Source organism: Mandrillus leucophaeus, unplaced genomic scaffold, assembly GCF_000951045.1.
Source record: "Mandrillus leucophaeus isolate KB7577 unplaced genomic scaffold, Mleu.le_1.0 Scaffold353, whole genome shotgun sequence".
NCBI classification, from domain to species: Eukaryota; Metazoa; Chordata; class Mammalia; order Primates; family Cercopithecidae; genus Mandrillus; species Mandrillus leucophaeus.
Window position 1 is genome coordinate 486,718 of NW_012103732.1, and position 14,216 is coordinate 500,933.

Consider the following 14,216-nt stretch of genomic DNA (forward strand, 5'->3'; position numbering starts at 1 on the left):
GCCATTTTCAAATGGTCAAGTAATTAAATATTCAGAAAATAATATATGTCTGTTTCTGTAGATCAGGAGTCTAAAAAGCAAATGAAAACATGTATCTGTCTCTTATACACATCTAGATGTGTATAAGAGACAGATCTACCTGTGTTCACACAATTCTCCTGTCTCAGCCTCCCGAGTAGCTGGGACTACAGGTACACCCCACCACACCTGGCTAACTTTTTGTATTTTTAGTAGAGATGGGGTTTTATCATATTGGTCAGGCTGGTCTCAAACTCCTGACGTCAGGTGATCCACCTGCCTCAGCCTCCCAAAGTGCTGGGATTTACAGGTGTGAGCCACCACACCCAGCCTGAGCACTAGTTTGAGAAGTTACACATATCATATTAATCTTGCTTATCTTCCTCAAAGAAAAGAACCTGCAACATTATTTTACATTGTGGCATTTTCTTTGGATTCAAATGCATGGTTGGTTTAGGTCCATGTTCCAGTCAAATAAAGAGGAATCTTGGTAGCAAGAGCACATACTTGTAACAACCCTGACAGATTAAGAGCTTATCTAAAGCATATATGGTTATTGATGATATGATTATGGTATAAGAATGAGAAATTCTAGCCAGGCACGGTGGCTTACACCTGTAATCCCAGCACTCTGGGAGGCCGAGGCAGGTGGATCATCAGGTCAGGAGATGGTGACCTTCCTGGCTAACACAGTGAAACCCCATCTCTACTAAAAATACAAAATGCACCTGTAGTCCCAGTAACTCGGGAGGCTGAGGCAGGAGAACCACTTGAACCCAGGAGGCAGAGGTTGCAATGAGTCAAGATCGCGCCACTGCACTCCAGCTGGGTGACAGAGTGAGACTCCTTCTCAAAAAAAAAAAAAAAAAAAAAAGAAATTTTGAGCTCTGCTGAACAATTATCCCAGAAGCCTTTCTACTTCCTTCCATAGGGCATTCATTCCTTAGGTGTAAACCAAACAGAGAGCAGTTTTCGTAGTGGCTCTGTGAAAGGACCACCATTTTCTACAGTCTATTGTTGTGCATTAGTGCTTTACTCCTGGTGACAATCTCTGTCTCTTCACACTTACATTTGGTTAAAAGAAAGGATCGCATAAGATATTAAGATAAATTTGCAAAATGACTCTTCAAAATTACGTTCCAGTCAGCTTAAAATAAGATTGTTGATGCTAATATTGCTATCCCAGGTTACTGAAGAACCTAAATGTTCCCTAAAAAGACTGGGACAAAAGCATACCTGCTTGTCCTGAAGCACCTCAAGAATACTTGTCCTCTTTAGTCTTATGTCCCTAAACCCCAGGAACACTGATACTTGTGACTTTCTGTTTCTCTGTAGCCCGCGTCCTTTCTTGCACCACAAGGAAATAGTAGTATGTGGTAGACATTATCAATCCCAATATTGCTATCATTTTATAGGCAGGTATTCTGGAACTAATATTAGGGGAACCCCTAATGTTGCACACATTATACACCCAGTATACAGCCCGGCTGCTAGGGTATTTTTAAAAACAGGATGCCATTTTCAAATGGTCAAGTAATTAAATATTCAGAAAATAATATATGTCTGTTTCTGTAGATCAGGAGTCTGAAAAGCAAATGAAAACATGTATAGGGTGATGTGAATATTATCAGACCATTATGAAGATCAGGCCAGTATGAATATCATAAGGCCAGTATGATGATAAGATAAGCATGTGACAAGCTAGTACATGTACTCCCCAACTTAAAGGCTTTCAAACATTTTAAACATGTAGTTCAGGTCTAACAAAATTAGTCTGTGTTCTAATAAAAGAACCCCCTTTTGTTCCAGACATGAAAATACTGAATAAAATTTAACATAAAAAATAAAATACATAGGTAAGCTTTAAAGAAGAGAAATTCCTAAGTAACCTAAAGGGGAGGGAACTCGAAGTCCTCTGGTGAGCAAGGCCGAGAGAGAATGACTCATGGGGATATCAGAAACAGATATAACAGCTGGGAACTAGGAATTGAATTCTCTAAATGAGAAAGGAATCCTGGCTACAGGCCCTGTGTTGAGTTACTAGCTTAAAGCCAGGAGCTACTCAGAACTGATCATCCACAAACATAAGCCTTGACAACTGCCCACCCGTCCAGAACAATAGCAAGGAAGTTTTCTTTCTGGCTGGAGCCATGAGTGTAAAAATGCACAACACATGAGAAAAATAAATTTCAAACCTGTGACATTGGGCACTCAAGGACCAAATTTATCCCTGTCGAGTAGAAGCACCAAGCCAAGATATTAATGCCATTGAAATCTGAATGACCGCAGGCAGCGACATACTAAAAACCACTTGGTAGAGGCAGATCTACAACATAGGGGAAAAAGGACCCTCATGGAAAACAATCTTCATTGAAGATGAATTTCAAGTCACATTTTTAAAACCTAATCAGGAAGTAAAATAGCATGCGAGAGAGTCAGTGTTACAAATATGGGAGACATTTTACTTCAAGAATTAAAGACAGGCTGGGTGCAGCGGTTCACACCTGTAATCCCAGAACTTGTCTATCCTCTTTTGCACCTTGGGTTGAGTAGTGAAGAAAGAAACAGAGGTGAAGAAGGAGGCCGAGGCAAGTGAATCAGTTGAGTCCAGGAATTCAAGACCAGCCTGGGAAACATGATAAAACCTGGTCTCTACCAAAAATACAAAAATGAGCCAGGCATGGTGGCTCTCACCTGTGGTCCTAGCTACTTGGGAGGCTGAGAGGTAGGAAGATCACCTGATCCCAGGAGATCAAGGCTTCAGTGAGCTGTGATCATGCCACTGCACTCCAGCCTGAGTGACAGGCCAAGATCCTGTCTCAAAGAAAAAAATAACTAAAACAATAGAAAAATGTGAAGCAGACTTTTAACAAATTTAAAAAATAAAAGACACAAAAGAAAAAATAAAAAACCCAAATCAAAAATAGGTGAAAATACAAACTACACGTAACTGCATAGAGACTTAAGTGACTGGAAGATAGATCTGAGGCCTTTACTCAGAATACAGCACAGAAAAATAAAGAGATGGGACATATGAAAGATAAGAATCCTGAGAAACAAAAATGCTGGTTACCAGTTTCAGTTCCCTGATGCAGACTCAGCTCTCTAAACCTGACATATCTTTTAAAATAAAACACTATAAAATGATGCATGTCTACAAGCAGGAGGCACTGTTTTAAACATATTGTTAGCATGAGAATACTTACATTCAGGGACTCTGATGATTATTAGCCATAGTAATGGAGTCCTGTAAAAGGGTTTCATTTGCCCTACTGGATACAAACACAATTTCCTACATTCACAATAAGGAAAAAGCATACGTAACTGAAAAATGTGTAAGTGATTCTATTCCCTGCTACCTTCCCTGACCACTCTGTTAGTGTAGTTAATAAGGAAACAGTATGTGCAGGAGGCTGAGCTCCCGATTTCTTGGTGGGAACAGCACTCACAGCTCACAGTTTCCCCAACAACTCTATCCTAGGCAACTCTGGAGGCCCTGAGGTGTGGCCTCGGTCTTTGACTCTTAAGTCACTTGTGTGGGGAACCTCAGCCCATTACAGAGTTCAGGGAGTATGCTTGCATACTGAGCGCTTCAATCTGTTATGGCAACTTTGAGTGAAATGTGAGTGGTCTATGACCTTGCTCAGGCTCCAAACGTGGACCATGAACATCAGTTGGTTTAGTTCATGAAAGACCTTCTCTGTGAAGGTTGATTGGATCATGAGGTCAAGAGATCGAGACCATCCTGACCAACATGGTGAAATCCCGTCTCTACTAAAAACACAATATTTAGCCAGAAGTGGTGGTGCGTGCCTGCAGTCCTGGCTATTCAGGAAGCTCAGGCAGGAGAATTGCTTGAACCCAGGAGGTGGAGGCTGCAGTGAGCCGATATTGTGCCACTGCACTCCAGCCCAGGTGACACAGTGAGACTGACTCAAAAAAAAAAAAAAAAGTTAACCAAAGTTAACACACTCAATAAAAGCAGACTCGAAATCCTTTTTTCTAATATATAAAATATCTTCCCCAAATAAAGTTAAATGTTAGTTTTTTTAAAAAAACAGAGTGTTGTAAAGGCATCTGTAGGAAAACGAATGGCAACAAAACAGACCAAACAACAACTTTGAAACCAAGGTGTGCTAACCATTCCTGTGAGAGGAACCAGGGAAAATGACAAAAGATGAGTAAACTGTGTGTGAAGTTTTCCTCCTCTAGCTAAGGAGATGTATTTACCAGGCGGCAGCTGCCAAATAGAAAATTGGAAACTAGATTGAGAAAAATGAGTCATTAGAAAGAATTCAGGGGCAGGTTATTCTGATTGTTGATGAACCTGTCTTTGTACTTTTGCACCTCGGGGTGAGTGGTGAAGAAAGAGACAGAAATATGAGCAGCAGAAACGCATAACCCTCAGAGCTTGCCTGGAGGACTGATAACACACACCCAATCAGTTGTGGCAGCTCCAGTTAAACTGCGTAGAGCCCCAGGACAAAATGAAAATCGCAGGTGTTACTGACACCTGATGGAAATCCAGTCTGTTTACAAGGGAAGAGTAGCAAAAACATCTCATCAGAATGTCCTAGAATTAACCAGAACTCTCAATCCCACAAAAAAGCACATGCAAAGGTGTGCAACAGAAATGGGAGTGTCTCAGGGGAAAGCACGGGAAGAAGAGACTGGGAGCTGGAAGTATTTCACACTTACGAGCAGTCCTGCCTTAACTGACTGTGCCCCACCAGAATAACATCTCAGTCACTAGGATCTGCAGCTGTTGGCATTTTCTGCTTTAGCCTTGCCTCCTGGTTGCAGGTTTCCTTTAAGGAAATCATATTTCTACTGTATATTCCCAGAAAAACAGGCTCCCAAACAACCTCAACCCTCTTCCTTTAACCTTTCACTCCGCTTTTACAGCATCGTGAGAGCAGGGCCATTTAACACTTTTCACATTGCCCTTTATATTTGTTATGTGTGCCATACCTCTGTATGCCTAGCATCATGTACAGCTGATTGCAGAAACTCTAGAAAAAAAAAAAAGAAAGAAAGAAAGAAGGGTTCCTTGCTCATATTTTTTTTTTGATTATCCACTCTATAATCTTTAGCCAAAGCACAAATAGATATTAAACTTCAAACACTCTACTTGTAAATCCTAGAGAATAAAAACGAGTATTATTTTATCATTTCTACGTAACCAGGAATAATCCATATTAATGTAACAGCATCTTAGGGCTCTATTCATATTAAGATAAAACTAATCTTTTTTTCAATCCAATAAATATTGAGCAATTACTATGTGGAAGACACGAAGTAGATGTTATAGGGGAGTCTGTCTTTAAGGGACTCATGGTATAGTAAAAGTTTGCATTCTGAGAGAGGAAATCACTGTAGCAAAATGAGAATTTAGTGTGTGATAACTTTTCATGCACTGAAGCTCATTCTTTGAAAAGTGTTCACGGCAAGCTGTTCAATATGTCCTGAAAAACAATACAGTGTAGTAGTTCTTGTTTTCTTAATCTGTAAAATGAGCATAATAGGAGCATCTACCTCATAGTTACATTATCATCACAGCACATAAGGGCTCCGTATGTGCTTAGAATATAGTGTTTTCAGTAAACGTAGCTGTTACTATTAATGTGTTACAGCCACATTAGAACTATTAGAACTATTAATACAAATATTAATATTAGAGCTATTAATACTCTTTTCTAATACAGATTATACTAATCTATTCTTTTACTAGAACCTATTACAGTCACCTTTTAATAATCTATTATTATTGCTTAGGGTAGACAATAGAGTACTACGGCACATGGGTCCAACAATATCACCTTGCTAATAGTACGATTACACACAGTTTCTGCCCACATCGCAATGTTCAAATAAACAGATTTACTCAGAAGCCATCAAGTCTTAGGAGATGTAAAGTGGCCTTAAAAATTGGAAATCATGTGACTGGGTAATTATTTTTATGGTTTTCCATCAAAATGGTATGGCTCAATTCTTTTCTTTTCTTTTTTTTTTTTTTTTTGACACAGGGTCTCATCGCTGTTTCAGGCTAGAGTGCAGCAGCACAATCACAGCTCACTATAATTTCAACCTCCCAGGCTCAATTGATCCTCCCACCTTAGCCTTCCAAGTAGCTGGGGCCACATAGGTGCATGCCACCACGCCTGTCTAAGTTTTAAATTTTTTGTAGAGACAGGGTCTTGTTATGTTGCTCAGGCTGGTCTCAAACTCCTGGCCTCAAGTGATCCTCCCTCCTTGGCCTTCCAAAGTGCTGGGATTACAGGCATTAGCCACCATGCCTAGCCATTTTTAATATCTTTTACCCAATTAAAAAAAATTGGAGGTAGTACCCAACCAAAGTTCATTTAAATGCATGAAAGTGCTTTCGGTCACACTCTGACATTCAGTGGGAGCAAAGAGCTCTATCTAATTCAGAATTGTCACCCAAAATGCCAACAGTATGCTTTTTGAGAAACATTAAGATGACATTTTTAAGTCAAGAGCGTCCACAGAGAAAAAATAAAATGCAATGTTTGTGAAAACCTCCTGTAATTTTCTAGTATGCAGATTGCTAATTCAATGTATCAGAAACACTATGCAGTATGTTCTTATGAGGTTAGACACACCTGTGCTAAAACAGATATCTCAGATTCGTATGATCTCCAAATTGAGGGAATTATAAAGTATAATGAAAGAGGAGATACAAAGATATATATGAACATAGAAGAACATGGGTTGGGTTATGGAGTTTTTATTTGAATAAGACTGATTAAGATAGTTCATATTTTGAGAAAAAGTAACATGTTTCCACCTAAGAAGCAGTGATCACTTAAAGTCAACTGTGATTATAAACAATGAATAAAAACATAAATACTCAGCTGATTTTAAGAAGTTATCCAAATGAAAAGAAAATGTTTTCTTTTTCTTTTTGGTTTCACTCTTTCAAACTGTTATTTTACGTACTATCTTTTATGTTTTCATTGCAGGAGAGATGTTATACTCAGTCAATTCTACCAGAGAATAATCAAGGAACCAAAACTCCCCACTAATTCTATATAATCAACTATTCTCATGCACTGAGACTCTTCTTTCAAAGCATCTGAACTGAACCACAGCCAATATGTATACTTGAATGTGCTACTTCATAAACACTGTTTCACAGTCTACAAAGCACGCTGATTTGTAATAGACACCAGGAGTCCTTGCTACACACACACACACGGGATCCCTAGTCAGCCCCATTGTTATAGGTGGCTTACTCCTTCTCCATCAGTCTACAGATGTGGCCCTTCCTTGTTCAGCAAGATTTTGCTAAATTTCACTACTTCATTTTAATCCTATGCTGCCTCCTAGAAACTAAGCAGCACACCCTCCCCACCATATTCCCAGCAACTCGATATTCCTTTTAGATACTGAAAAACCAGTGCGCAAAAGTCGAACTCATTCATCAGAAAGAAGCAATCTATATTAATATAAACTCTATTACTGATTAGGAAATAGACTTTCCCCTTTTGAACAGTAGATGCCACTCCTTGTTGAGCTTCCCTGCAATGCAGAGGTTTTTACCTCTGAAAAACATGTGAAACAGCAGGAACTTTCCAGAGCTGCTGATTAAGCATTTCTGTCATTCTGATGCATAGGTGGTTTCCTAGAAAATTAAAGAGGCCCCAAAGTCCCGATCCTTAGGAAAGCTGCCTAAACTCTCTGCCTCGTTTTCTGAAGCTGTACAATGGGAATAAAGAACTTGCCCCCTGTTTGTGTGTAAGTGGAGAATGCCGGGTCCCTAACCATACAGAAGAGATAGTTAAATCTCTGTGAAAACACTTCGTATTCTTAAAAGATAGACACCAAGTAACCCTCAGTGATGTTATACTACAACAGTCTCAGGTTGTGTAAAGGAAATGGAACCGAAACAGGTTACAACACTTGCCACGCCACACCCAGCATGTATCAGGTACGCAGAAAGGTCAGAGTGAGCTCACGCTCTAAAACGGAGGTCATCACAGGGTGGCGGCAGGGCTGGGGAGGAGGAGGGCTATCTCCAACCCTAGAGATAAAGGTGCCAAACCAAATTGACATAGCTACTGCTTTCCTTCTTTCGGCACTTGTCCCAGGCCACACAAATCCCGTTTTGTAACCCTACGCGTCCGGTCACCAGATTCCCGGAGGAAGGGGCAGTAACAGTGTTACCGACAGGGAGGAGGAGCCGCCAAGAAACACAGTTAAACTCAGAACGCACAGTATTGCCTGGGTCGCGATAGTAGGAAAAGCGCACGTCCAGAGCCTGGGGAGTCCGCGGCAGGGTCCAGGCCCCAGACACGCAGGGCCGGACGCTGGGGGACACAAACCGCTCGACCCGGGAGCACGCGCGGCCTGGAGCAAAGCGGCGGAAGACAGTACTCACTCTGCGTGGACTCAAGACCCTGGAAACCTCGGCTTGGTTTTCAAGAGGTCTGCATTCCTGGCTGGACTCGGCTCCCGCGGTTTCCGCTTGGAGCCCCAGCCCAGCTCTCTGAGTGAGACCGGGCGGGGCGGTCCCGGGAAGGCGACGCAGGATGCTCCCCGCCCCCCCTGCCCGGCGGCCCCGCCCCAGGAGCCCGGGATGCGTGGGGAGGGAGGTACCGTTCTGTGGACTCGTCATGCGCCTGGCATCTGGGGACTGGCTCACTCAATAACGCAGCCTGTGATGCGGACCACGTGCTGTGTGGGCTGCGCACCGCCGGCTGATGACAGGTTACCGCTCCCTCGGCTGTCACCCTGTGACTACCAGAATAAGGGAACGACGGTGGATGCACTTCGCAAATACGCTCCCCCGAAGACCTCTTTTGAAACTATAAAGTGGATTAATAATGACTACAACCAGGGATTTGCAAATGTAGTTAAAACTGTGTAATGGATTTCTTTAAAGAGTAGTTTAACAGTGAGAATTCTACCGGATTACTTTATATTATATTACAAACTTCAAAATTAATAAGAATAGATTTGACGCCATTGAATACAATATTAATTCATGAGTCTATACTGATGTAAATAAATGAATGAATAAATAAATAGAGGAGTTAAGCCACTCTTTCATATAGAAGGTCAACTAATAAATATTGAATGAATGATAGAGTCGGAGAAAATAATTATAAAAATTTTAAAAATAAATGAAAAGCCGTACACCAACCACATTATAGGCTCTGAACCCTAAACTTGGGGTGTGAGTGAAGGAGATGGTGGTGGCCACTGTTTGAGGAACAGAGACCTCAGGACAGGCTGGACAGTGCTGTGTTGAGTCATGACAAGTGATGGCCAGTGGCATGAAAAAGGTGAACTCATCCACACAGCTTTGTACCCCACCAGGCAGCCAAGGCAAGTAGGGCCCTCTGATGTCCCCTTCAGGGTACTCCTCACAGCCACCTTATTTTTTTTCTTTTATTTCTGTCAAAAATGTAGTGAAATAACAGCCCTTCCAACTTTAAGATTCTAACATTTCCAGAGCAGAACACCCCATCCTTTTAATTTTTTTTTTTTTTTTTTGAGACGGGAGTCTTGATCTGTGGCCTAGACTGGAGTGCAGTCACGTGATCTCAGCTCACTGCAACCTCCGTCTCCTGGGTTCAAGCAATTCTTCTGCCTCAGCCTCCTGAGTAGCTGGGATTACAGAGGCGCACCACCACACCTGGCTAATTTTTGTATTTTTAGTAAAGACAGGGTTTCACCATGTTGGCCAGGCTGGTCTCGAACTCCTGACCTGAAGTGATCTGCCCACCTCAGCCTCCCAAAGTGCTGGGATTACAGGCATGAGCCACCACGCCCGGACTTAGAATTCTTCTTGATGGAAGTATAGCTTATATATCCCTTTTTGTTGTTGTTGTTGATCATTAGTATTGTTATTCCTTTTTAAAAATAAACTAAAACTCAGCTCATCTAGGTTTCACTGACATTAATTTCTCCTGTGACAAAAACGGCACAGGGTGACTAATTTGGGCCACACCCCATAGGGATGGGCCCTGGGCCCCACAGCTTTCAGAGTTAGGCAGCTCAATGATGCCTATCTCTGAATGTATTTCTGTGCTCCTGAAGAGTACAGATGAGTAATCACATGGTTATAAAACAAATTTTCTGGCAGGGCATGGTAGCTCACTCCTGTAATCCCAGCACTTTGGGAGGTCGAGGCGGGTGGATCACCTGAGCTCAGGAGTTCGAGACCAGCCTGGGCAACATGGTGAAACCCTGTCTCTACTAAAAATACTAAAATTAGCTGTGTGTGATGGTGTGTGCCTGTAATTCCAGCTACTCGGGTGGCTTCAGGCAGGATTATCGCTCGAACCCGGAAGGTGGAGGTTGCAGTGAGCTGAGATCACACCACTGCACTCCTCCCTGGGCAACAGTGAGACCCTGTCTCAAAAAAAAAAAAAAAAAAAGAAAGAAAGAAATTCGGAACATTCTTCCGCTGTAAGTCAGGTGGAAAGGGGCTCCTTTCCTTAGAGTGAAGGGAAACAATGTTGTTCCACTGCTGTGCTGTGGCCATCACAATCCCTGAGGGTGTCCTTCCTGCCAGTGTGGTTCTCAAATCATCTGCATCTGAAACTCTTGGGAATGCCTATTAAATATATGAAATCCTGGGCTCTTCCCCACCCTGGTGAATCAGAATTTCTTGGCTTGGAACCTGAGAATCTGCATTTTAACCAGATTCTCCAATTGATGTTTAGGTTATGGGTAACCTAAACTACCCACATTCAGCACTATTCAGTCTCCTGGCTACTCAAAATGTGGTTGCCAAAGCAGCGGCAGCACATCAACTGGAAGCTTGTTAGAAAAGCAGAATCTCATCCTCATCCCGGACTTCCTAAATCAGAATCTTCATTTTATTTTTATTTTTATTTTTATTTTTTTTGAGACGGAGTCTCGCTCTGTCGCCCAGACTGCAGTGCAGTGGCCGGATCTCAGCTCACTGCAAGCTCCGTCTAGCGGGCTCAGGCCGTTCTCCTGCCTCAGCCTCCCGAGTAGCTGGGACTACAGGCGCCCGCCACCTCGCCCAGCTAATTTTCTGTATTTTTTTAGTAGAGACGGGGTTTCACCGTATTAGCCAGGATGGTCTCGATCTCCTGACCTCGTGATCTGCCCGTCTGGCCTCCCAAAGTGCTGGGACCACAGAGAATCTTCATTTTAATAAAACCCACACTGACTCATTATGTACATTAAAAGGTGAAAATTACTGCTCTGGATCTTATTTCTCAAGCCCTGGTTATTATTTGTACATTACTTAGATAGTGTTTTTTAACCTGTCATAGTTATATAATGTTTACTTAATTTAAAAGAAATAGATTTACTTTAACCTTAAATTCAGTCTCACCATAAATGAAAATAGCCATGGGATTAGGAGTTGATGTGCTAGTTTACTTTTTATAGCACATTAAAATATAAGCATAATTATTAAAATAAAAATGCTTTCTTGTCTAATACAGAGTCATCTCACAAACCACACATGGTAAGAGAGTACTGTGGGCTGATGCTGGCCCTGAATGTCAGCATACCTTCCACAGTACCTGAAGAGTTAACCCAAACCCTCACTCCTATTATGGATGAGAAAGTAAGAACCTGGGAAGAGAGCTGTGTTGCCAAAGTTAGCACAGCTATTTATGGCAGACCCAGGACCCAAATCACAAAAGTATTTCTCTGATAGGTGCTTATTCCTTCACAGATCTCCTCCTGTCTAGGCTGGGAGGAAAGTTGTTCGTACATTCTTCTGTTTGAAAGGCCTAGTGTTGCTGAATAACCTATCATCTATAGTTTTCCTCCTATTGTATTAGGTAATTCTCCTGTTTTCCTTTCTGTCAAGGATAGCTGTCATTCAGCAGGAGGCCACACATTTGAAAACCCTCACCACATATTGATAATTTCCCACCTCATCAGCCCATGCCGTCCCAAAGCAGGATCCAGAAAACTCACACCCCTAGATTCCTTTGGAGCAGGGTGAAGGCATGTGATTTACACTGGCCAATCAGATGTGCCAAACAAGAATGAGCTTGGAGGTGAGCAATGTGTGCAGGCTGTTGCCCACCAGGAAATCCATGTTATAATAGGGATTTTGAGTCTTCTGCATTGTTAGTGGCAGAGTTCTGGCACCCAGTCCTCCATGTGACAGGAGCTGAGCTGTGGTGGCAGCAGGAGAAAGCCTGATTCTGTTACTGTGCATTGTTCCCACTGTAAAGCTTTAGATTTCTTCTGCTGTACTCTCCTGGATTTCTCTACCAGCTACCCCCTGCTCCTTAAGAAATTCCTTTTTGGCTTAGTCAGAGTGGGTTCTAATTGGAACTAACAACTTTAACCAGTACATCTGCTTAACAGCATGGTCTTCTACAGAGACATTCCTAATGCAATTTGAACCTCGGTTTCCTCACCTGCACAGTCAGGTTGGTGAAATAGAAGTTGTCTGACAAGTCTTCCAGAAATAAAATTGCATGACTGCTTATGGATCACAACTATTTTCATATAGGCTTTAGTAAGGGTCTGTATAATTTCTGCAGCCTCATCTTCACTACTGACTTACCAAAAACTAAATTTTATGAACTAAATATTTTATAATAATTATTTTGAATTAGAAATATTTACATCACTTAAGAGCATTAGATCTTTGAAACCCAAAACTGCATAGCACAAGGGATATTATTTGAGGGCACAAATCCTCATTTTGTAAGAATTCTCATAAAACAGTTCTACAATATACAGAAACCATTCTCTAATGCATAGCTTACACATATGCTTCAAATTAAGTACTAACTTTTTAAGACTTTAAAGTTTGATTAATAATTGTAAAATTATCACTTATTTTAAATTTCAAATTAACTATTTCCAGAATCAAGAAAACTAGCACTAGTTCTCACTCCCAATTCTATCTATTCTGTCACGCCTTTTCAGAATGTGTTGGGAGAATATTATTCTGCCTGTGTGTGCCATGATAACTGTGTAATAAAAGGCTTCAAGTTATGCTATTACCCCCAGCTTTTCTAAATGATGCATGGGTATGTAATTTCTTAAGGGATAATGCTATGAGTTACAACCATTCCAATCTGGCATCAAAAGAAGAAATAAGCAATTACATTTCTTCAAAACTTTATAAAAGTAAAAAATATGAGAATGAAAGGGGTGAAGAATCAAACCCTGGAGAACTCACATTCTGGAAACTGGCAAAGGAAAGTGAGTCAGAAAAGCATCGTGAGAAAGAGAAACAGGAGACATAAGAATGGAAATGGGAGGGGATGGTGTTTTTAAAGCAAGCAAAGAATTTCAATTTGCTGTTAAATACTAAAGCAGTAAACATGTGGCTAAATTATCTCTACTTCCCAGTTATGCTCTGCCCCTCCCAGCTCTTAAGACAGAACAGGGTTTGTGGGGAGATGTTCAAATTCTTTATAACTATCCCATCTCAGAAAAATAGCGTTAACTTCCACCTTAAAAAAAAAATGAAAGAAAAAAGAAAGGGTCTGATTCTTATGATTATGTTCAAGAAAAAACTGGGTGTGGTTTTCCACAATGTACTAAACCTTCAGAAGTTTAGATAATAGCAAGTCTGGGAACATTTACAAATAACTCACTAAATCTCTTTGGGTGGGTGTTTTGCTAATGAGGTGTATCACTTTTAGAGGCATAATTAAGTGTATGCTAAATACAAGTCCCAATAACAATAAAAGTTAATCTTTTTTAGTTAGAGAATCTCTTATTTGGAGACCTGGAAACAACAGAATATGAAGACTAACAAGATCAATCATAGGAGAGGTCCATTTCCCCAGCAACTACTAAATGCCAGGGCCAGGCCTAAGTGTTAGTATTTATTTTCTTTCATTTAAGCCTCTCAACAGCTCTGACAAGAGAAGTCCAACCCTCATTTTACAGATGAAGAAACTGAAGCTCACTGGGGCTGGACAAATAATAGTGGCAAAGAGGAAATCCAAACTCGTGTTTATTTGTGTAAGCAACTGTCTCTCACCCAGTGACCATCGATGAATGCTGTGGTGTCTCCAGCAGCAGTAAAGAATGGCTAATTAATTTTTGTATAAGGAGTAAGGAAAGGATCCAGTTTCAGCTTTCTACTTATGGCTAGCCAATTTTCCCAGCACCATTTATTAAATAGGGAACCTTTCCCCATTTCTTGTTTTTCTCAGGTTTGTCAAAGATCAGATGGTTGTAGATATGTGGTATTATTTCTGAGGGCT

General features: G+C 41.1%; 1 protein-coding gene across 8 annotated transcripts in view; it reads right to left on the reverse strand.

Moving 5' to 3' along the window:
* The window catches only part of CAST (calpastatin), a 124,634-nt gene that overhangs the window by 66,050 nt on the left and 44,368 nt on the right, over nt 1-14,216 (reverse strand). The window contains exon 1 of one of the 8 annotated variants that reach the window (XM_011989421.1): nt 8,420-8,540. The exons of 3 other annotated variants lie outside the window; for them this stretch is intronic. The gene's annotated coding sequence lies outside the window, so the exon portion shown is untranslated. Of the gene's footprint in view, nt 1-8,419; nt 8,541-14,216 lie in introns of those variants that run through there. 4 more of the 8 variants (XM_011989417.1, XM_011989422.1, XM_011989420.1 and 1 more) reach the window with 4 other exon arrangements.